Source organism: Miscanthus floridulus, chromosome 8, assembly GCF_019320115.1.
Source record: "Miscanthus floridulus cultivar M001 chromosome 8, ASM1932011v1, whole genome shotgun sequence".
Taxonomy (NCBI): domain Eukaryota; kingdom Viridiplantae; phylum Streptophyta; class Magnoliopsida; order Poales; family Poaceae; genus Miscanthus; species Miscanthus floridulus.
The window spans coordinates 198,859,308-198,885,033 of NC_089587.1; the positions used below are offsets into that span (position 1 = coordinate 198,859,308).

Genomic DNA, 25,726 nt, shown 5'->3' on the forward strand with positions numbered 1-25,726 from the left:
ATATTTAGAAATAAGTTTTGACATGGGGGCATATCTTGCGTACCTGCTCGCCGGAGCAAGGGCAAACATCGGAAGAGATATTGCTAAAAAGCAACGGAATTAATTTGGCAAGGGGCAATTATTTTGTAATGGTTTGATGTTTGAAGTGGGAATTTCTAAATTGCTATGGTTCTTAAGTGGTATGCATTCAGTTTGTCTTTCTCATACCTCTCCACATCTTATTTTCCAAGCGTTTTGCTAGGATAGGCACAAATTATCTGTTGGGCTAGTGGCTACGCCACGCTCCATTAGCCCCAGCCAACCACCGGCTGCCAGACTGCAACAGCCACCGGCGGTCGGCACGACGGCACACTCCACTGTTGCTCCCAGCTCCAATGCTGCGTTACTCGTCTCCATTCTCCAGTCCAATTTTCTTTCCACTTATTTATCTCATCATCGTTTCCAAGAGCAAAGCTTTCCACGCAGATTCCACGATAAATTAGGCCAACTTTTTTGAATTAAAAACTCAAATCCTGTAAAACGAGATGTGGTAGCCTGGTAGGAGTAGGACTAATCATGTGGGCGTCGTTACATAAACCCGTCGCCCACGCCAACCTGCATCTCCTCATCGCAGTCTCCGCCTGTTCTGGACCACTTCACTTCGGCACAGCCAGCGCTGTGGCGGCGGCGGTTACGACTCGACGCTCGAGTCCTAGCAGGGGCGTCTCGGCCACCGCGATGCCTTCGTCGTCCCCGTCTCCGCCGCCACCAGCCGAGGAGACGACCGCCTCTGCTGCCGCTCCCGCCCCTGCGGGTGGATTCCGCCTCACCGAGCCCTCGTTCCTCGAGTCCCTCATGCCGAAGAAGGAGATCGGCGTTGACCGCTTCCTCGCCGCGCACCCTGAGTACGACGGGCGCGGCGCACTCATCGCTATCTTCGGTGAGTAAGTAGGTGTGATTGCGTACCCCTATGGGTTGGCTGTAGTTGACTTCGCCCCGTTGCTGTAGGGCTGCACGGCTGGTTTTCGCCGGAGTGATAAGATTGGGTGTTGGGTGCTATCTGTTCGGCTGAGGGTTTTAGTAGGCGATGCTATGATAGGGCATGTGGTTAACTGGTTTGGTTCGTAGTTGTCATTTGTGTGGTTTGCGGTGTTTAAGTAGGTGAAGTCACTGAGCTGTGTGGCTTGTAACTGCATGCTTTTCGGATTCATAACTGAGATGGGCGCTGTGGGTTTTATACCAGTTAAAGGATAACAGCCTCTCTGAATTTTAGCGAGTATATTTCTGTTTTCGATATCTGTGGTTTAAGCTGGTGTGTATGGTGTGATCTTTGTCACATATAGGAGGCTCATGGTCTGTGGAAGTGACACTGAATTTTGCAGAATATGATTTGTTATTTATAGAACATAAATCTAAATTGAGAGCTCCCTAGATTTGGAAACAAATTGCTGTTGAGCAAGGTTATTAAAATTGTGAACCTAAATCGGATCGGAACTCCAATGGTAGGGTAAAAAATGGTAGGATCATAACTACTAGAATCGTAGATCAACCCGATAAACTTGGATCGTAAAGTCGTAAAACCGCACCATAGAATCGAGAATTCGAGATTTTAACAACTATGGATGTCAGAATCAACAAAATCCTGAAAAGAAAAGAACAAGGAGAAGCTGCCAACTATTAAGGTTAGGGTTTGAGGCTGGGATTACCTGGTGCTGTCAGACTGAAGGGAGCTTTGGGGGAGGACACCGGACTGGCAGTTGGGTGCGTGAGGGTTTGGTGCCAAGGGCCAAGGCTGCAGCTGTGACGGTGAAGGATGGCGGGGCTTTGTTTTGAGCACAAAACCTTGCTCTCCCCGATCAAGGTACAATAATTATGTGGCTAGTGCTTGAGGATTTGAGTGGTTTGTGTAGCGGTGGTGGCGCTTGGTGAGTCAATGAGATCTAGTTGTGGCTGATGGCGGCACGAGCAAGAGCGTTTTTTTTGCCTGTTGGGGGAAGACGTAAGGCGTGGACTTTTTTTTGTGTTTTTTTTGGGGGGGGGGGGGGGGGGGGGGGGGGGGGGGGGGTTGCACTCTAACTGTTATTGGGAGAACTCTCTCTCGATAGTTGCATCCTTAATTGAATCCTGCTTGCAGTTTATGGGCTTGACTTTGCTTGCTTGTTGTATTGTTCAGATGATATTAGCAGCCTTTACCTGTTGGCATGAGTGTTCATCTTGCTAAAGAAACACAACCAAGTTTGTTCAAATAAATAACCATAGTTAAGAAATATATGATAAATAAACATGGAGAGAAGTATAATCAGTGGGGGGCTGTTACATCTCCATTAGATATTGCTTTGTAAAATTTCTTGTTTAGGCAAAGCATGAATGCAGGGCATGGGCAGTCGGGCACAGTCTGAGTCTTGCGTGATCTACGATGGATCCGATTTGTGTGCAATTCCATACATTTGATAGGCTTGATTCTCCTAGCTGTGTTGTGCTGATGTTGACTTGTAAACATGACAGATTCCGGAGTCGATCCAGCTGCTGCTGGGTTGCAGACTACTTCGGATGGAAAGCCTAAAATCCTTGATGTACTTGATTGGTACTATTGATCCTTCCAACATTTGGATGCTTACTTCTCTTGAATTATGTGTCCATTAATTCAAATACATGTATGCTCTTAAATGCAGCACTGGTAGTGGTGATGTCGACACGTCCAAAGTGGTGAAAGCTGATGCTGATGGTGCTATTGTTGGTGCTTCAGGTTGGTGAGATGGTGTTTAGCTTCCATGCCATTTCTTGTTCTTTTCAAATGGATGGTAGTTTTTAATACTCAGCATTCTTGTGAAATAATAAAATGTATGGAGTGTATACCTTTCTTACTTGCAATGGATTTATGAATGAATGTTCCTTGTCTCATCAATGCTGCCAATAGGGATCCATATTCCTATTGGAATTCTACTGACTCTTCCCTGATATGCTGTTTACACCCAGGTGCTCGTTTGGTTATAAACCCCTCATGGAAAAACCCTTCTCAAGAGTGGCATGTTGGCTGTAAATTAATATATGAACTGTTTACTGACACACTTATATCTCGATTGAAGGTAAATTTCATTTTCAGTGCCTACACTCCAAATTTTTTATATTGAACTTGATATCTTAACAAGGATCTACCCACCCGCACTTCAGAAAGAAAGAAAGAAGAAATGGGACGAGGAAAACCAGGAAGCAATTTCCAATGCTCTGAAGCAGCTGAATGAATTTGAAAAGGTTTAGGTCCATTCTGGTTGCATCTTGATTATCCACTCCTGCCTATTGTTTATTTTATTGTATGTACTGCATTTAGTTTGCTCTTTGCAGTGTAGACAAGTATTGCTGCTGGGCGCATTGTTAAGTGCTCTTTCAGAAGTTCTCATGTTAGTTGGTAATGGTTGCAGAAGCATCCTAAGCCTGATGACACCGTGGTGAAGAAGGCTCATGAAGACCTGCAAAGAAGACTTGAATACCTGAGGAAACAAGCTGAAGTAAGAAGACCACATAGAACGCAAGGGGATTTTTTTTTTCTAGTGTAATGTATTCCTCCTGTTTTTGTAGGGTTATGATGATAAGGGACCTGTAATCGATATTGTTACATGGAATGATGGTGATGTGTGGAGGGTTGCTGTCGATACCCAGACCCTTGAGGGTAGCAATGATGGTGGAAAACTAGCAGATTTTGTTCCACTGACAAACTACAGGTATAGTCAGTGTTTTCCTAAACGCTAAACGGTAAACAGTCGGTCACCTACCGTTTAGCCATTATTCGGGCAAAACGTCCCATTAAACGGGCTAAACGGTCAATTAAACAAGGTAAACGGGTGATTAAACGAAACGGCGCACCACCGTGTAGAGTTTACACGGTGTTTAAACGGGCTAAACGACCGTTTAGGCGAACAGTGGGTATAGTTGATTTTGTGTTGTTAACTAGATGTTGCAGTTCCTGGTCTTGTTCATTTCTTATACTGGTTTTGTTTTCTATTACTGTATAGCCCATGCTTTGCTGCATGTTGTTTGAATGAACTGCATTCATTTATCAACGGCTCTTGTCATAATTTCTAAACAGTGCCATAAAATACTCCATGAAAATTTTATATGGTTTCGCAAACATCCACCATTTGAACACAAAAAAAGAAAGGAATTGTCTAATCAAAGCACCTTAGGTATTCAAATGATTAAATCTCATATGTGCCGGAACGCAAGCTCTATTTTTTTAAGCCCGAACCAGAGAGCATTTTATTTCGAGTCATAGACTTCTCTATATACCATTTGTCCATTACTGATGTAACCCTTATTGTGGCTGGGGCATCTGACCATTTTATATTTGTATGTGATAGTATGTGCCTAGCTTCAGGTTTCTATGCAGTATAAATTTCTACTTTACAGCTAACCGTTGAAACATAATCTTTTATCTTTGTTTTAGCTTCAGTTTGGTATGCGTTCTTATATATTAAACAATGTGTTTCTGATCTCAGATGAATGGTTGATGCATTTTTTTCCTGCAGGCTTGAACGTAAATATGCAATTTTTAGCAAATTGGATGCTTGCTCTTTTGTAGCAAATGTTTATAATGATGGGAACCTTGTTAGTATAGTAACTGACTGCCATCCCCATGCTACTCATGTCGCGGGCATTGCAGCTGCATTTCATCCAGATGTATGTTACCTAACTGTTGGCTTTTCATTTGTATTAAAATTTTCGAAGGCACTAGTGTGTTGAGTTCTTACACAGGAACCTCTGCTGAATGGAGTTGCGCCTGGTGCACAATTGATTTCCTGTAAGATTGGAGACACTCGCTTAGGATCAATGGAGACAGGGACGGGCCTGGTGAGGGCCTTGATAGCTGCAGTAGAGGTTATAACACTAACCTTATTCTGTATATCATTTATTGGTGTGGAGTGCAAAATGCATTTGCTTGTGGTCTATTGAACACAGTACCATTGTAAATGCATCCTTATGAAGTTTTAATGTAATGTTCGAGGAATACCTAGTTCACTAAAGATTCTCAGCAGCCTTCTCCATCAATTCTTAGGATTTTCCCTGAACTGATTCCTTGAATTCTGGCATCCAGCACAAATGTGATCTGATTAACATGAGCTATGGAGAGGCTACCCTTCTTCCTGACTATGGCAGATTCATTGATCTTTCTAATGAGGTGGGGTCCTTTACTGCAGTGTTCATTTCATCAATTCTTTGGTTACAGTATTCTATTTTAGAATGCTCATGGAAATGTGGCTGAAGATCTATATTGTTTCACAGGTTGTGGACAAGCATCGTATTATATTCATTAGTAGCGCCGGAAACAATGGACCGGCTTTAAACACTGTTGGTGCTCCAGGTGGGACTACGTACAAGCATTATTGGTGTTGGTGCTTATGTTTCACCAGCTATGGCTGCTGGAGCTCACTGTGTTGTACAACCACCTGCAAAGGGAATGGAGTACACATGGTATGTCAGTCCCACAATTTCATGTGACACCGTTTTGTTATGAATGATGATATATATTGTGCAAACCGTATTGTGCTAACTAATAAAATAAGTCTCGTAGAACCACTGGAATTTAACATCAAGTCCTTGTCTCTGTTTGTTCGGGCTTTGCTTCCTCTTCTCTTGGAAAGTAAACCGAAATCCAAATGTGCGGCCTTTTCAAAAGTGAAAGCAACCCGTATGACTAGAAGCAAGAAGATGGTAGTTGTTGTTTGAGATAAAATTTGGAGACTGAAACCCATAACATAAATGCTTGAATCCAAAGTTTTAAACATTTGATGTCTTCAATATTTTCAATAGATTAGATTTTGAAGTTGTTAGAAGGGCGGGCCTGGTGCAAGCGGTAGAGTCTTACCGCCTGTGACCGGAAGGTCCCGGGTTCAAGTCGCGGTCTCCTCGCATTGCACAGGCGAGGGTAAGGCTTGCCACTGACACCTTTCCCCAGACCCCGACCCCGCACAGAGCGGGAGCTCTCTGCACATGGTACGCCCTTTAGATTTTGAAGTTGTTAGCTTAAAATCTGGAATCCAGATTTTAATTTTTATTTAGCATTTGGAATCCAGAATTCAAATCTTAATATCTAGAAGGTTTTGAATGCTTACAACAACAACAACAACAAAGCCTTTAAGTCCTAAACAAGTTGGGGTAGGCTAGAGTTGAAACCCAGCAGAAACAATCAAGGTTCAGGCATGTGAATAGCTGTCTTCCAAGCACTCCTATCTAAGGCTAAGTCTTTGGGTATATTCCATCCTTTCAAGTCTCCTTTTATTGTCTCTACCCAAGTCAACTTTGGTCTTGCTCTGCCTCTCTTCACGTTACTATCCTGGCTTATGATTCCACTACGCACCGGTGCCTCTGGAGGTCTCCGTTGGACATGTCCAAACCATCTCAACCGGTGTTGGACAAACTTTTCTTCAATTGGTGCTACCCTTAATCTATCACGTATATCATCGTTCCGAACTCGATCCCTTCTTGTATGACCGCAAATCCAACGCAACATACGCATTTCCGCGACACTTATCTGTTGAACATGTCGTCTTTTCGTAGGCCAACATTCTGCACCATACAACATAGCAGGTCTAATCGCCGTCCTATAAAACTTGCCTTTTAGCTTCTGTGGTACCCTTTTGTCACATAGGACACCAGATGCTTGCCGCCACTTCATCCACCCTGCTTTGATTCTATGGCTAACATCTTCATCAATATCCCCGTCTCTCTATAGCATTGATCCTAAATATCGAAAGGTATCCTTCCTAGGCACTACTTGACCTTCCAAACTAATATCTTCCTCCTCCCGAATAGTAGTGCCGAAGTCACATCTCATATACTCAGTTTTAGTTCTACTGAGTCTAAAACCTTTGGACTCCAAAGTCTCCCGCCATAACTCCAGTTTCTGATTCACTCCTATTCGGCTTTCATCAACTAGCACTACATCGTCTGCGAAAAGCATACACCAAGGTTTTGAATGCTTGAAATCCATAATTGCAAAATTTAAAGTTTAGAATATTTGAAACCATATCTGAATTATGGCTTTTGAATTTGTAAAATCTATAAAAGAATTTTGAATGTTTTTTTCATATTCCTACCTTTATATTTTTCGTGCTCTTGGATAGTTTAGCCTTATGACTTCCTAGAGCAGCCACTTAATCTGGAGAAGTTTCAGCCCTAACAAACATGGCCTCATTCTCTGTATACTAAAAATCTTTCCACTCTTTGGTTTGTTTATAAGGTAATCCTTTCTAGAGATAACCTGGTATGAGTGCATACATAGTGAGCAGTGAGGGACAAGTCCATAGCAAACTTAGAGGAGATAGTTGTTTATCATAATCCATGAGCTGTACGGCGCCTTGCATTATGAATTGTTGCCCTAGCCTCCCAAATTTATCAGTATCTGACAAATAATATGGAGAAGGGGATTAGGGGAAATCTAAGTTATCGTAATTGGGTTCCCACCAAGTAACCTTTTTCTATGTAATCTTTTGAAAATAAATGTTTCTCAGGTAAGCTTTTTGCCTACAAACCAAATGTTCAGTTTCAATCTAACCTGTTTTATCATATTCCATACTTGTCCTGGTGAAATATATTATACTTGTCCTTGTGAAATATCGGGTGGTGGTTGGAGAAAAATGCAAGGGGTGGTAATGTGTCTTGTGGTATTGTTTCCAATCGATCCAATAGGATAGGTGGCAAATTCTAGATTCTTTACTTGTCTTGACTTAATAGGTTTATTACAACTGTGCTTGTTTTTAGACAGTAACATTTAAATCTGTTATTGGAAATGTAAGGTCTAGCCGAGGCCCTACTGCTGATGGGGATCTTGGCGTCTCCATTAGTGCACCTGGTGGTGCAGTTGCTCCTGTACCAACTTGGACGCTTCAATCTCGCATGCTCATGAATGGCACTTCCATGGCATCTCCTTCTGCCTGTGGTGGGGTAGCTCTTCTTGTTAGTGGCATGAAGGTTTGTGTGGCCAATTTTTTTTTTGTTCATTAATGCAATACACCCATTTTTATGTTTGGTAAAGGCGTAAAGCAAGACATATGTTATTCTAATTTGGAATATATTTCAGGCTGAAGGCATTCCATTAAGCCCTTATTCTGTGAGAAAAGCAATAGAGAATACAGCTGCATCTATAAGTAATGCACCTGAGGAGAAACTGACCACAGGAAATGGGCTTTTGCAAGTTGATAGGTTAGCCGCAGTTAACTTGTACATGTTATTCTATTTGACGAAAATTTTGTGATATGATGTTGGAATTTCAGTTGACATCATAGTTTTGCTTTGGCAGGGCTTTTGAATATGCACAGCAGGCTAAGAAGTTGCCACTTGTTTCTTATAGAATCTCAATCAATCAAGTGGGAAAGTCAAGTAAATACCCTCTCTGTTTTTAGTATTTAATCTAATAAATCTTCTTCCAAGGGCTTTTGAAATTTCATTTAATTAAATCTGCGAAAGTGCCTGCAGCCTAGTGGTTGTAATGCCTTAGTAGCATCCCAATGTCCCTGGTTCGTCTCCCCATGGGTGCGAATTTCCGGGGCTGGGTTTAAATTGAAACCCTTGCCCCCTGCTGTTAATCTGTTATGGCCTGCAGGCGCGTACCTGGCTGCTCCTGGACAGATGCCTCGTGTGGGTGGGGGGTCTTCAGGGTATTATACTATATTACTATTATCTCAGTCCTGCAGTGAGAGAGTTTCTTCTGCTATCAATACCTTGGGGTGGTCTTTCCCTCAAGACCGAGTTTTTTTAATTAAATCTTAGGGTTCTCTTTCTTTTCATCGAAGCCATTTTTTTCCTCTAAAGTGTTTTTAATTGCATGATGTTTTCAATCAAACCATTCAAAAATAATAAATGGCACGCCACCAGCCAGATAAAACACACGACCTTAGGCACCCTGCCAAACTATCTTAGGCTGCCTATGCTCATTACATTAGCCCTGGCTGCACTACCACATGGCAGCCTCCTCTGTTATCGACCTAATAACCGCACTAACACTAGGAGCCTCCACTGAAAGCTCACCCATAGTGGTGCTTTCATGGTGTTTATTCTCTATTGCCTCTAGTTTCGAATAATGATGCAATCTCAACATCTGTTGTGTTTTTATGACATGCAAGCTAAAGGATCTGTATTGATAATTGATGTTGATTTGATATATTATGTATTAGGATAACATGGTAGCATGTATGCCTTGCAGTTCCAAAACTAAGAGGAATATACCTCCGCGGGGGCAATGCATGCCGCCAAACAAGTGAGGTCAGTTTCTGCTAACCTGTTTGGGTTACAGTGTCCTGCTTTGTATTTTTCCTTCCTAAAAAGAGGCTGGAGGTGCAAGAAGCATCATTGACCAATGGAAGATGTGCTTTTACAAAGTTACAAACGTGTTTTTTCTTTCTTTTTTCTGTGGGGCTAGGGCAGCACAAAAGGTTTCTACTGTATTAACTGTTTCACTTTTCAGTGGACTGTGCAACTTGACCCAAAATTTCATGAGGGTGCGAGTAACTTGGAGCAACTGGTTCCTTTCGAGGAGTGCCTGCAACTGCATTCAACTGATACCTCTGTGGTTCAAATTCCTGAGTATATATTGGTCACAAACAATGGGCGCAGTTTCAAGTTGGTATCTTTTGTGTATTCAACCACAACCATATCGTTTTCTTTTATATTCAGTTCCTCCGACTTCAGTGTAGTGGTTCATTAATATTTGTTGTGGCATCTGTTTATATGAACACATACAAAAAGATAACACGTGTCGCTCATCTGATCATGGTTGATGATGATACATGATTTTGTCACTGGACAATGTTCATTAACTTATTGCTGCAAACTTTTATTGAAGCGATAGCATAAGCTCTTCAATTGAAGCTAAATGTTGTTTCTTATCAAACCGTAAATTTGGGAAATGATCACATTCTCTTTCAATTTGCACAATATTAATAGTATATCAAAATTATTTGATCAATATATGATTTCAATTCTGTCGAGTGAAACTCTTCATTTGTTTTTTCTTTGACTTCCTTGCAGCATTGTCGTCAATCCTGCTAATATCAGCAGTGGCCTTCACTATTTTGAAGTTTATGGCATAGATTACAAAGCACCATGGCGTGGACCTATTTTCCGTGTGCCAATTACTGTAATAAAGCCTATTACTCTATTGGGAGAGCCACCACTATTGTCAATTTCAAACCTTTCTTTTCAATCTGGTATTCATTGCTACTGCCTGCTAAAAGTCCTTTTTGCTAACTTATATATCTTTGTTTTTGGATGTACACTTATTTTTAATATGGTTTGCACTTATGAATATTTGATGACCTTTTTTTTTGAGGCAAATTTGAGGACCTTTTAAGCACCAATGTGTACCAACACAGGGAGGAGGGACTGACAAATTTTGTAGGTTCAAAGTAAAGGCAACTTTTTTTTTATACATATTCTTTCCTTCAGGTCATATTGAAAGGAGGTTCATAAATGTACCTTTTGGAGCTTCATGGGCGGAAGTTACTATGCGAACATCAGCTTTTGATACTCCTAGAAGGTTCTTTTTGGATACTGTTCAGGTATACTATATAGGATTTTATCTTAATTCCTATTTCTAAGATGCAATCTCTAACATCAAATATGACAGATCTGTCCACTGAAGCGGCCTGTTAAATGGGAGGCTGTTGTTACTTTCTCTTCTCCATCTTCAAAGAATTTCAGTTTTCCTGTTGAAGGTGGCTTAACTTTGGAGTTGTCCATAGCCCAGTTCTGGTCTAGTGGAATTGCTAGCCATGAGCCTACCTGTGTTGATTTTGAGGTGCTTCTATCTACATCAATAATCTTTTTCTTTCTTTCTTCTTTCTCTCTGATCAGCCTTAATCCTTGGTCTCCTAGATAAATTTGTAAGTTGACTGGTGAGGCAATTTGTTTATACCAGCTATTTCCTTGCTGAATATTTTCATTACAAATTGCAGATTGTGTTCCATGGAATATCCATTGATCAGAAAGTAACTACCCTTGATGGTGAGTCACCCTTGCTTATAGTTGCTAGATCACTTCTAGCATCAGAGAAGCTTGTTCCTGTTGCCACCCTGAACAAGGTCAGTTGAGAATCTGTAGAAGTCTGAAGAGTTTTTTTTCCTTCCATATATTGATTTTTAAGATTGCAGATCAGGATGCCTTATCGACCTGTGGAGTGTAATCTTTCTTCGCTTCCCACTGACCGTGATAGATTGCCCTCTGGCAAGCAAATTATTGCCCTGACCTTAACGTGAGTTTATATTTGCTTCTGACATACCTATACATTCTTGTCAAGACTCAAGACTTGCTTTTTTTTTTCATTTTCTTTCTCTCATTGAATCTCTGCAGTTACAAGTTCAAACTAGAAGACAGTGCTGAAATAAAGCCCCATGTGCCACTGCTTAACAACAGAATATATGACAACAAATTTGAGTCTCAGTTTTATAGAATATCAGATTCAAACAAGGTGCATTTCTTTTGCTTATAGAAAAACATTTCTTTAATTTATTTGTCCCTTCCAATGGTGGTGAATTTTAGATGTTTTCTTTCCATTGACTGTTTCTCTTGTGTTGATTAATTCATCCTCATCTTTTCCCTTTTCTGCATGGATCATTATGTACTTCGTAATTTGTGTTTTCGCTCTTCTTAAAAATACAACTTTGTTAATGTGAGAGAATCAGAGAAACTATGGAAGTATTAACTTATTTTGCCAATTGATTGAATTCCTGTCTAGACATCACTATGATTTATCGATGTTACTCTTGCTCCCCTTTTTAGCCTAACCAACATATCTGATGTTGCCTTGCTTAGAATATATATTTTTTGTGTTAATCAGCGTATTTACTCGTCTGGAGACTGTTTACCCTAGTTATGTCAAACTTTCAAAAGGCGAATACACGCTGCAACTGTACATAAGGTAAATCTCTCCCATCTTCATATGCATCTCTTTTTTTTAATGTCATCTTGTTTTAATAATATGCAAATGTTTCTCATGGGTTAACATAGAGTAACTTATTATGACACTGTATATCTTTGCACAACCAGTACTCAGCGAGAACTCTAACCAATCTACTGGTTTACTCAAAAAGGGAAGATACTGAAAAAAAATTCGACCTACGGGGGTAAGACAACCCCCGGGCATTGCATTAAGAATACCTTCTCACGCAGGTCAAGAAAACCCCTGAACCCCTGCCCCACCCATACACAGCGCCACCGTAGCTCATGTGTTACTGACTATTGAAACTTGAATAACTCAGCTCCAACAGCCAAGATATTTACACACTGAGTATTTGCCACTTAATTAGTCGCGTTTGACTCTATACCATCTTAGCATCAAATCTCTTTAAACCATGCTATCTGATGGCAAATCAATCATGAGCTAGGAACCCCCAATAACATAAACTAGATTTATGGACTACAGAGAAAGACTGTTGCATACTAAACATTGAGCTTTCTTTTTCCATGCAACCCCTGTGGTTATTTCTTCATCTACATCTTTAGATCTGTCTACACAGAAAATGTTGGCGGGGGTGGGGGTGGGGGGGGGGGGGGGGGGGGGCATGCTTCTTGCCAGAAAGAATAAATTGTGTGCATCTTTAAAATTTCATACATGTTTTGTTCTCAGTTATTAAATACGAACCCATTTGTTTTGGTTGTAGTTTCATTGCACAATAAATTCTTTTGCATCATACGGCAATACATGGGAATCCTTTTTTATTTAATACTAGAAGGATAGTCCGCAAGTTGTAGCAGGACTTTCCTAGAAATAAAGGTGTTGTATGTATAAGCTGGACATGCATGTTCTTACATTACTTCTGGGTCAAAACTGAGCAAGTTAATGGAAGAATAAACAAACTAATAGAATATTAGATTGCATTAAAAGATGATGGAATAGCAAAACTAATAGCATTGTGTGGATGCCTTGTATTTTGATAGATTAAAAATGCAAGGTTATCTTGTCAGATGCTGTAAGCTATTTCATTTACCATGGTCTCGTTTATTTTATAATATATCTAATGGTGTAGGCATGAGAATGTGCAATTCTTGGAGAAACTCAAGGAATTGGTTGTGTTTATTGAGAGGAAACTAGATATAAAGGTATTCTTTCTATACTCATGTTACAACCACCTCTTTGACATACGCACTTTTGGTCATGGGTGGGCTGATAGCCTCATACCCATAAAATATAAATTGTCCTGGAGATTTACTCTGAAAATGCTGTGAATATCCCATGTAAGGACTAGATTTTTTTTATTGACATCCATTATTTGAATATGGTTCTGTACACAAGGCAATAATACAAAACTACTATCACTAGTTTGCATCTGCTTGTACATCTGAAATTTGCCAGCCTGTCAACTAACCTTTCTACTTGAACAAGCCTGCAAGAATGTATGAAACAACATGTTCCTGAGTGTAGAATAACAGAGATAGAAGGGAAACACCACACACCCAACGTGGGGGGGTTACCTTGATATATATAGCCAATACATGGCAGCTTACATGCAATACATGGCAGGTGCTAATCATACTAAATATAGACTTGCCTAATATACACTTTCCTAATGTACATATCTATCAGCCGCCCTCAGTCGAAGCATCAGGATTCCGGATGCATAGACTGGACCGAAAATCCTCAAAGAGCTGAACCGGCAGCCCCTTTGTCATGAGATCAGCAAACTGATACTTGGACGGCACATGGAGAACGCGAATCTCGCCGAGAGCCACCTTCTCACGGATGAAATGGATGTCGATCTCAATGTGCTTGGTACGACGGTGGTGGACCGGGTTGGCTGTCATATAGACAGCGCTGACGTTGTCACAGTAGACAACTGTGGCGACCTTCAATGGAACGTGAAGTTCCTGAAGAAGCTGTCGAAGCCAACAGCACAATGCGACCACATGAGCAACAGCCCGGTACTCGGCCTCCGCACTGGACCGGGACACCGTGGTTTGCCGTTTGGACGACCAGGACACCAAGCTGTCGCCGAGGAAGACGCAGAAGCCGGAGGTGGAGCGGCGGGAGTCGGGGCACCCTGCCCAGTCAGCGTCGGAGTAGGCAATCAACTTGTCGATAGGCCCAGTGCTGATGTGGAGGCCAGCCAACAGTGTGCCCTTCACATACCGAAGTATGCGCTTGATCAGCGCAAGGTGAGCTTCGCGCGGATCATGCATGAAGAGGCACACCTGCTGCACAGCGTACGCCAGGTCGGGGCGAGTGAGTGTCAAGTACTGAAGTGAGCCGGCAAGACTCCGGTACGTGGCGGGGTCGGCGACGGGAGCGCCCTCCGTGGCAGAGAGCTTGGCACGAGAGTCGACAAGCGTCGATGTCGAGTGACATTCGGCCATGCCCGCCTTCTGAAGAAGATCCACCGCGTACTGCCTTTGGCTGAGGAAGAGCCCGTCGGAGGAGCGAGTGACGGAGATCCCCAGGAAGTGATGGAGCTCCCCAAGGTCCGTCATGGGCAAACTCAGAGTGAAGGCGATCGATGATGCGGCAGAGCAGAGCATCCGAGGAAGCCGTGAGGATGATGTCGTCGACGTACAGCAGCAAGTAGGCACTGGTGCCGCCCTCAGTGTAGACGAAGAGGGAGGTGTCGGTGGAAGAAGTGACGAAGCCGAGCTGTCGAACGTACGTGGCGAAGCGCTGGTGCCACGCCCGCGGGGCCTGCTTGAGGCCGTAAAGGGAGCGCTGAAGAAGACAGACGGCGTCGGGACGCGCCGGGTCGACGAAGCCGGGAGGCTGCTGACAGTAGACCGTCTCGTGCAGGTGACCGTGAAGAAAGGCATTCTTCACGTCCAGCTGGTGGATGGGCCACTGACGAGAAGCGGCGATGCTGAGGACGACCCGAATGGTGGCAGGCTTGACGACGGGGCTGAACGTTTCGTCGTAGTCGATGCCGTGGCGCTGGGTGAAGCCGCGAACGACCCAGCGAGCCTTGTGACGAGCCAGGGTGCCATCGGAGTGGAACTTGTGCCGGAAGATCCACTCGCCTGTCACCACGTTGGCACCTGGGGGCCGGGAAACGAGTCGCCACGTGTCGTTGTCGACGAGAGCCTTGTACTCCTCAGCCATGGCCGCGCGCCACTGGGGGTCGGCAAGGGCCCCTCTGTAGTCGCGGGGAATGGGTGAGGCAGTGGAGGCGGCGGCGACGTGAGCAGACGGTGGGAAGCCGTAACAATCAACAGGCTTCAGCGAGCCTGTCTGGAGGCGCGTCACAGGTCGGCTCAAAGGAGGAGGTGGCGGACCGGCTACCACAACTGGAGCAGGAGCCTGCTGTTCTGGAACAGCGGGCGCCGACGGGGGCACCTCCATGACTGGTGCAGACAGTGGTGCAGGAGCCGGCTCAGCAGCCGGGGCGGGAGCACCAGCACGCCGCCGAACATAGACCCGTAGAGGTGGACCGGTCGAAGCAGGAGCAGCCGTGCCAGGAGGAAGGACCGGGCCAATCTGTAGGATGGCGGGGTCCTCAGCGAGCTCCTCCAGTTGAGCTCGGCGTCGCGACTGCTCAGCGGCGACTGGCGACGGAGCGACCGCAGGGGGCACCATGGTGGCAGTGTGGTGCACCGGCGCAGCAGGACCTGGAAGAAGAAAATCCAGAGAGCTTGTGGGCTCACTGGTGGGGTCAGTGCTGAACGGAAAATGATTCTCGTCGAAGACAACATGACGGGAGATGATAATCCGTCTAGTTGTGAGGTCGAGACACCGATAACCCTTGTGAGAGGAGGGGTATCCAAGAAAGACACAGGCTGTGGAGCGAGGGGCCAGCTTGTGTTTGGAAGTGGCGGTGAGGTTGGGATAGCAGAGGCAACCGAAGACACGAAGAATAGTGTAGTCTGGGGACTGCTTGAAGAGTTGCTCATAGGGAACTCTATGGTGAATGGCTGAGCAGGGGCGCCTGTTGAGGAGATATGTGGCTGTAGCTAGCGCCTCTGCCCAATATTTGGGTGGCATGTGGGCGTGGATGAGCAGCGTGCGACATATGTTGTTCAGAGAACGGATGATACGTTCAGCCTTGCCGTTTTGAGGGGAGGTGTAAGGGCAGGAGAGGCGTAAGTGAATGCCGCTAGAGGCGAAGAAGGTGGCGAGGGCATTGTTGACGAATTCAGTGCCATTGTCGGCCTGAACAGCCTTGACAGGAAGGCTGAACTGTGTGTGGACGAAGGCGCAAAACTGAGTGATGTGAGTAGCTACCTCGGACTTGTGGACTAGGGAGAAGGTCCAGCAAAAGTGGGTGAAGTCATCGAGGATGACAAGGTAGTACTGTGCACCAGAAATACTAGCGACCGGGGATGTCCAAACATCACAGTGTATAAGCTCAAAAGGTAAAGAGGAAACTGAACTGGAATGGCCAAAAGGCAGCCGCACATGCTTGCCAAGTTGACATGAGTGACAAAGAGTATGAGCTGATTTATTACTGGAAATGGAATTATTTTGTCTAAGCAAATGGAGGGCAGCAGCTCCTGGATGACCAAGACGATGATGCCATAGGTCGGTGGAGGTGACGAGGTTGGCTTGTGGCGTGGCAGGGACGGTGTAGAGGCCGTCGGAGCTATTGGAGCGAAGAATCACGCGTCTGGTCTGCAGGTCCTTAACAGAAAAGCCAAATGCGTCAAATTCGATAGTGCAATTGTTGTCACGAGTGAATTGGCGAACCGAAAGTAAGTTGCGCACTAGAGATGGGACAACTAGAACATTGCGAAGCGAGAAGGGAGACGCGTGGCCTGGTAATGTGGAGCTGCCGGAGCAAGAGACAGGAAGATGATGGCCGCTGCCAACAGTGATGAATGGGATAGAAGAGAGTTGACGGGAGAGGAGTATACCATCCGAGTTGTGCATGTGGGAGGTGGCGCCGGAGTCCATGACCCAGCCGGAGTTCTGGAGCGCCATCTGGTTCAAGGCGGCGATGAGGCCGGCCTGATCCCACAGTGGAGCGGATGGAGCTGGCGGAGGGGGAGCGAAGACGGTGTGGGCCGGTGGATTGGCACCCATGATGCCCTGGTCACCGTGAGGGGGCCAGCCGCCGGGGCTGTTGCCCTGCTGCTAGCTGCGGCCTGGAGGAGGAACGCCGCCCTGGAAGGCCCATGGGTTGTAGCAGAACCAGGGCCCCATGGGGCGGTTGCCCCCTTGCTGTCCACTGCCGCTGCCCTGCTGCCAGCCAGCGCCGGTGCCTTGGCCGCGCCAGCCGCCCTGTTTCTTGCCGCCCTTGCCTTTCTTGCCGCCCCCAGAGCCCTTGGGAGCAGCGCCAGTGGCCACAAAGGAGGAGGGGCGGCACCCTGGAGAAGTGCAGGAGCCAGAGGCGGCCACCATGGCAGATGCAGCCGTGGTCTTCTCGTCGTTGGCGAGGCGCAGCTCTTTGAGGGAGAGCATTTCTCGCGCCCTGGAGAAGGAGGGCAGCTCGGGGGAGTTGGCGATGTCGTCGGCAGTGGCAGTGTAGCATGGGTTGAGGCCGCGTAGGAGGCTGAGGACGAGTTGGGAGTCCTCGATGGTGTGGCCGACGTCCCGAAGAGCGGCGGCCTTGATCTTGAGGCGCTGGCAGTACTCGTCAATCGTCGAGTCACCCTGTTTCAAGGAGTGAAACTCCTCAAGCAGGAAGACGGCCCGGGGCGCGCGGTTGGAACGGAAGAGGCCCTCAATCGCCACCCACAGCTCACGGGCGGACTGGTTCTCGTCGGTGATGGCAAGATCAAGAACCGAGTCGTCAACGGTGTTGAGGATCCAGCCGCGGACAGTGCACTCGGCAATGTCCCACGATGGATCAGCAGTCGGAGGGGCTGGCCCGTCGATGTTGGGGCGAAGGCTGAATTTCCCACACAAGGCCTTGAAGAACGAAGCCCACTTGGTGAAGTTGGGATTCTTCATCTCTAGGGTAACCGGAATGTGAGTCTTCACGTTTACGGCGGTGTAGGGGTGGACGACGACGGCCTGCGGCGGTGGTGGTGCAGCAGCAGCGGCAGCAGCGGCTGCGGCAGCAGCGGCTGCGGCCGAGGCATCGGCGTTGGAAGACATCTCGCCACAGGAGGAGGGGCGCCCAGGAGAGAGGTGGGGAGACAGGAGGCGGAAGTAGAAGGTCCGGGATCTAATTGATCTCGGTCTGTGATACCATGTAGAATAACAGAGATAGAAGGGAAACACCACACACCCAACGTGGGGGGGTGACCTTGATATATATAGCCAATACATGGCAGCTTACATGCAATACATGGCAGGTGCTAATCATACTAAATATAGACTTGCCTAATATACACTTTCCTAATGTACATATCTATCACTGAGTCCTGGTGATTCTATGTCTGAGCAACAGTATAGATCACAGAATTGGCTGGAAGATAAGATTTTCTTACGTTCGTTTCTGTAGGCTGGTTTGAGCAAAAAGGTGGTGTCAGGTTTGCCTGCCCAATAATTGCTACTACTGCTTGGCTCATGGTCTTAACTCTCAAGGATGATTTACTGAACTCAGGTGCCTTTTGCTCTGTGGAGTGTGGACCTTGCAGTCAATTATATTCTTGTTAGTTGTTAGTTTGTTGCCAATGATGGCCTATTTGGTTAGGGAATTTGGGATTTAAATTCCTTGGATTTAATTCAAATTTTACCCAAATCCAAAACCTCCCCTCATCCAAACATGCTTTATTGTGAAAGCTAGCCAGGGGTCCATGTTCATCAAGAATTGTGCACATTTAGACCGATTACCAATATGGCTGATGTAGATGTTATGACCTTATTGCAGGATTTCGTTCCATTGAGTTTCTACTCTGAACCTGATGGCCCTATAGTTGGAAGTGGCACCTTCAAATCCACTGTTTTAGTTCCAGGGTACCTCCTACTCAAATGTTTGTGATTATCTTATTATAAGAGCACTTAGTTACAACAATCATTTACATTTTCAGCGAACCTGAAGCATTCTATGTGGGTCCTCCATCTAGAGAAAAACTCCCAAAGGTATTTATCCTCTTGATGTATAATTTTGATTAGATTTCACTACTGTCGGTCATATGATTTTGTTTTTGTGTTATTTGTTTATTGCTCTGCAGAATGCTCCACCTGGGGCTGTTTTGGTTGGGTCCATAACCTATGGTACTGTAAGCACATTTAACAAGAAAGGTGAACAAAACCACCATGCTCCAGTATCTTATAGTATCTCATATACTATTCTGCCATCAAAGGTCAGTAGTATTGAATGCACCAGCTCCCAATTTTCTACCTTTGTTGCTGTTATGATCATCCTTGTATTAGTTCTGGATCTCCAGTTCAGGATCACCATACAGGCACACAGTCCTGATACTTTTTGTACAGCATATATTTGTGCTCTACATTTTGTCTCATATATGTTGGGATCTATTTTGTTTCATACTGTGGTTCATTCCTTGTTCGACGTAATCAATACAAGTTATTGCAGGTTGATGATGATAAAGAAAAGGGGGTTTCAGTTGGTACAAAGAGCGTATCTGAGCAGTTAGATGAGGAGGTTGGTACACATTTAATCTGCTAGTAATACTATTTATTGGAATTCAGTATTCTTTTTACTTTTTAGTTAGGTTTCTTACTTCTTACATGTACTATTTTTGTTTCATAATAAGTTCTGATCCATCCAATTTTTTTTTATCTGAAACTTAATTGCTTTGGAAGGTTTTCATCGGATAATAAATTTTAGATCCATGTAATATATTATTATGCTGATTAAATAGTTGTAAATTTCAGTTACATGGAAATAATGATCAAATCATGTTTGTATACATGATTACAATGGTTTTCTCTTATTGCCATCCAAACTCTTGAGAAGTAATACAATCCTCAATGTATCATTGTATTGCATGACTAGGTTCGAGACACCAAGATAAAGTTTCTTTCCAGTGTTAAGCAACAAACTGAGGAGGACAAGTCTGCCTGGTCGGAGCTTGTGGCTTCTCTGAAGGTAGCGTTGGCATATGATTCTTAGTAACAATTTCTCTTATGATTAGCTGTATTCAGAAAGATCAAATGTTACAGAATAGCTGCAGTGCCAAACATACACTAGTCTAACGGTCTGCTAACTATGTGTCCACTGTCCTTTATAGCTGAAGCTGTAGGCAATCTTATCTGCAAGTACTATTATTTCCTTTTATGATGTTTTTGTAGTATCCTCAGATGTAGTACTGCTGTATCATCCTTAATTCCTTATTCACATTTTACTATCTTATTTCACATGTTTTTACTCATCGTGTTGACATAAATTTGGAGGTCTATGTGTGCTTAATTTGGGTGCCATGCATAATGGCTAAATGACAATCATAAAGATGCTATAAGTGTATAAGAAAACTCAAGGTGTGCTATTTTTCATGTTGTAAAAATCATTCATCTGATATGTTTCGGCTCGCCTTTCATGAGAAGTCTTATCTTTTATTCAAAGTTCTTCTACCAAAGGGTCTTAACAAAAATCATTCTGTTCTTGGATCAAACTTGCAGTCCACTTTTCGATGTAATAGTTAGATTTCGTTTCCTATAGAACTGTTTTCTCCAAATATATCTGTTTCCTACATAATTTCATCTTCGAAACTTTGATAAAAGATATGGGTTGGAACCCCTGATGGCCAATACTTTGATGTTGAAAAACTCCCAATATTGATCACTGACTTAGCATATTTGTACGTGGGCGCCGCTTTTTCTTGGTTTCAACGTGGGCGTCAGCTTTGTAGTGCATGCATGCAACATAACAATGCTTGCATAGTTATGGGTAGTTGCCGTTCTCTGGTTGATTTAAATCCCTACGTGCAACATGTGCCAATGGTGGGCGTACACTAACGGCAACGAAATGTCCTCATCAGATTTGATGCTTCGATTGTTGCATTGTGGGGAGGATTTATCCTTGGTCTCTGTGCGCAGAGCTTATACATCCATCATATTTGGTTGGGGGGAGTATCATGTAGCTTACTAACAGTTTATTTCCTTCTCTTTATTTCTTTTTTTCTTGTTAGGATGTGTACTTTACAGAATTACTATGCACTAAAAAAACTAATCCAGTAAGAGGAACTAGGTGGCTAAACTAGACCAACCTATGGATTGACATCCAAATTTGTCTCGATGAGGACTTAACCTGGGCGGTCTAGGCGTGCATCCATATCCTCAACCAACCGAGCTAGGCTCAGCTTCCTTCTATGCACTACTTCTAGCCCTGGTGGTTACTATTACTTGAGGAGGTTTTGGTTTGTTTGGGCGAGGTTGTGTTTTTTTTCTCCTGGTGCATTTGCATTCTTCTGACCTGTGAGGGGTGTGTTTTGGGTGCGTTGTTTCTATTACATTGTGAGGGGTGTGTTGTTTCTATTACATTCTTCTTAATGCAATGATATGCAGTTCTCCTGTGTATTTGAGAAAAATTTATAAATAAGATGGGAAATAAGATACCTTATTGTTTCTCTTTCCAAAAAGTTTTTTTCTGCCATCAAAATTGTAGAAACTGAATATTTATATTGTATTATTTTGTTTTGTTACTCCAACTGACTTAACTTTCTTGGCATGTGGCAGTCAGAATATCCAAAGTACACACCTCTGCTTTCTAAGATTTTGGAATGTGTTCTCCAGAAAGGAACTGATGATGATAAGATTAGCCATGAAAAAGAGGTAAATGTTGAATAATGTTCCATTTCATTTAGGTGCCCTGCATCTTATGCCTACCTACTGAGCTTAGCAACGCTTAAATGAATTTACAAATTTGTTGTCCTTGTATGAAGCTGTCCTTATTTAACTATCTACCATGCCTATGGTTGGTGTGTTGGAACTGTTTGGTTAATGCCCGAACTCACTACTAGTGGCAACATGCATATATTGCCCCCCCCCCCCCAAAAAAAAAAAAAAACTGGCCCTTTATTTGGTGCAATAGAATTGTCATCTATCCCTGCAGGCTCCATTTCTGCGTCCTTAAGTTGGATTTTCTGGCAAGCCTGATTAGTGTTGGAATTGGAAACTTTAGCTCATGTCATCACTGTTTAATGAAATAAAATCTTGTTGCATTTTTCTCTTAGGAAACAATCACACAGGTAAAAGTTTGGCTATAGCTTTGACATGAAATGGATTTGAAAAGTGGAATATGGCCAAATAATTGTCCTTAGAAGCGCATGGGAATCAGCAGTCGACATGCCTGATTCATGAACTAGGCTTTTTTGGTGCCTTTTTATGGTTATATATTACTATTACCATTATTAATGCATCTATATTGCTGTCAACTCATGTTGGCTTTCATCTATACCCTACCCAAACTTGCTTGTGGCTACAAGGCTTAGTTGCTTTCACTTCCTCTGTTCCATATTATAGTTCCCTTTGTTTCTGTTCTTAGTCAAACTTCTCTAACTTTGACCAAGTTTCTAGAAAAAAAGTATATTAACATTTACAGGTTCAAATTAATCCACTATCAATATTTCATTGAGATTCCATGAAACTAATTTGTTGTCGTTGATGTTGGTGCTTTTTCCAATAAAATTGGTTAAAGGTTAAAGAAATTTAACTTAGAACAAAACCAAAGTGTACTTAATTTGGAATGGAGAGAGCAGTATTTATTTCACATGAAACATAACCATATAAATATTCCATAGAATTTTCATAGCCAGATTGCTGATCATACTAACTTGAAAAGGATCCAGTCACATCAAAGCATTTTCAAATGCGGTTTGGGTGTATACCGCTATTTACTCATTCAAAATCAGTTTGGCTGTTACTACTTCAGTGCTGGGACATTTGAGACTTTTGAATGTAAAACTATACTTCAAACATATTCTTCATCAAGCATAATGTACAGTGCTCATTCTCACTTCCATTAGAAGATTTTAGACAGAAGGGGGCGGCAGCCTCTTGGGCTGCCGCCTGGTGTTCTCCTGCTGGGCCTGTGCGCCCCTACTAGACCCTCACGCCCCATATGGCTAGGATAGATAGATTGATCTCCAATAGGTAAGGATCACTGTTGATTGGTTCTACTCCCTCCGTCCACAAAAGGACGCAGTTCTCACTTTTCTAGGAGTCACAACGATTCGAAGTTTGACCAAAGTTAATAAAAGGGTACTAACATTTATGATACAAGATAGGGACCATTAAATTAATTATTAAATATATTTTTGTAGTAAACCGAGTTGGAGACATAAATGTTAATACTATTCACTATAAACTTGGTCAAAGTTAAGCTAGTTTGACTTGCACAAATCCCATAGTTGCATCCTTTTGTGGATGGAGGCAGTATTTCTATAAACCTAGGTCATCCTTGCCTATATATGTCTACAATTATATCTTCCATAATAAACCGATTATTCCGTGTGCCTATTCCAACTTACAGAAGACATTTTCCTGTCACATAGGTGGGTTAATGCCTTTAATCTGTCAGATAAAATCATGTTATATTTTCGACCTTATGCAAAGTTCAAGTGTATTACTTTTATGTCAGTGCTGTGCTTTGATAAGTGGTCTCCTTTTTTAAATCAACTTTCATTTTTCTCTCTCTTTTAATCAATTTCACTATTCCTTATCAAGCAAGAGTTCTTTTTTCCACTTTGTCATTTTGGTGTTCAGGTTATTGCTGCAGCCGATGAGGTTGTGGGCAGTATTGATAAAGAGGAACTGGCCAAGTATTTATCTCTAAATTCAGATCCCGAAGATGAAGAAGCACAGGTAACAGATAGTACTTCCTCCTTTTGAAGTATTTCATTTCGTTAGTGCAAGCCTTTACCAGCAATTACTATATCAATACATGATTTTGATTTTTGTGAAACAAACTTGATGGTATTAGATTCGTGTTGAACATACATACTTATGATTATGGGTTTATATCACATTAAGTGAGTAATTGTTGGTCAAAACCTCGTCCTAACAAAATGAAACATGCCTTGTAATTTCAAACGGCAGTAGTACTTTGTTTTGTTCTTTTCTTTTTCTGAAAATGTATTACTCCCTCCATTCCAAATTATAAGACGTTTTGGCTTTTCTAGATATACACTATGTCCAGATACATAGTAAAAGCAATGTATCTAGAAAAACCAAAATGTCTTATAATTTGGAATGGTGAGAGTAGCTCCTACTTAATGCTGACTATCCTGAAATATTTTCTCCATGACAGAAATTCAAGAAAAAAATGGAAGAAACACGGGATCAGTTAGCTGATGCACTATATCAAAAGTGTCTTGCATTGGCAGAGATTGAGTCACTGAAGGTACAGCATCTTTGCATTTCATATTTTCTTGACATTAATGCCTTTACTGTTTTTATTTTACTTTTTATTACTCATGTTATCATAACCTAGAACTTAGACCTGCATCTTGCTCATTGATTTCCTGGATTTCTTTTTCCTGAATTTCTAACTGTCCAAACCTTGTATCAACATTGCAAAGCATAACAAGATTGTTTTTCTACTTTTTGCTCAGTCAGTATGTGGATCTTTATGCCATGCATTGGTATTCTAATTTCTTGCATGACGTCATACAACTGAACTTACAATACATGTATTTTATGTCTATCTGTGTATTGCCATGGTTCATGTTTTGGAAATAATTCGTTTGTTTTGTGACAGTCTGATGAGTCAATTGAGGCATCTGCTAAAGATATTTTTGAGGAGAATTACAAAGAATTGATTAAATGGGTTGATGCCAAATCTGCAAAATATGGCACTCTGACTGTTTTGCGTGAAAAACGCTGTGGAAGACCTGGTACAGCATTGAAGGTATGCTCTGCCTATCAAGTGCTTACTATTTGCAGTTATGTAATCTTCATGTTAACTGTTAGAGGAGTGGTGGTTCTGCCTACATGTCATTAGTTATTCTATGGTTGAGTGGTTGCTGGTCCAAGTGAAGACATGTAGTATTGCAGAGTACTATATTTTGTCAGCAACTATGTTTAATGATAATAGATGATTATCTGTTAGTTATTGTTTGATTCTGATGCTTGCCAGTTACTGTTGTAATACTACTTTTGTTTTTTTCCCCTTGCGTTCATCTAAGCTCAGCGCTAATAGTAACTATTTTCATGATGGCCAGATTCTAAATGATTTGATTCAAAATGAATCTGAACCAAAGAAAAAGCTTTACGATTTGAAGATCCAGTTGATTGAGGAGATGGGATGGAGCCATGTCTCAACCTACGAAAAGCAGTGGATGCAAGTCCGCTTTCCCCCAAGTCTGCCACCATTTTGATTGTGAACTCATATGTTAACAATCATTATATCATCCTGGGTTCAGTAGTTGTCATTTTCATTGTTGGGTGCGTCAGTTCATTATTTCGATGGTCATTTGCTTACACTGCAGTTTTCTCTTATAAATAATAATATAAAATTTTCGCAAAAAAATAATAATATAAAAAAGCCAACTAGGCAAGCTACCGGATTTGTGCGCTATTCTTTTTTTTTTTGTCATCTTTTGATCGCAATTGACTTTTTAAGATCCAGATTGTCGATTATTATATCAGGGATTCAGGGTCAAACAAAGTTTGGATGATGACATTATGATTTTGTTAAGGCCTTGTTCGGCTTGCAAATCAATCCAAGGGGATTGAGGGGGTTTTAATCCCTAGCAAGTCAAAATCCCCTCTAATCCCTCCTAATCCCCTTCAAACCCCATGGAATGGGGAATAACCGAACAAGATGTAAAGAGGAAGAGACTGCGCACGGGCATCTGTGCACTGGGAACTGACGTAATGAGTAGCAATGTATAGGCAGGAGGAATCTTCGATTTCAAGGTTAGCCGTCACACCGTTGTTTCAAAGTTAACCAGTGGTACAATACAACCCTTTTAGGCCTGGTTCGTTTGAACT

General features: G+C 42.9%; 1 pseudogene; it reads left to right on the top strand.

Annotated features, from left to right (window-relative positions):
• The first annotated feature begins 510 nt into the window (after positions 1 to 510).
• Positions 511 to 25,294, top strand: LOC136477891 (tripeptidyl-peptidase 2-like; annotated as a pseudogene).
• Positions 25,295 to 25,726: the final 432 nt, after the last annotated feature.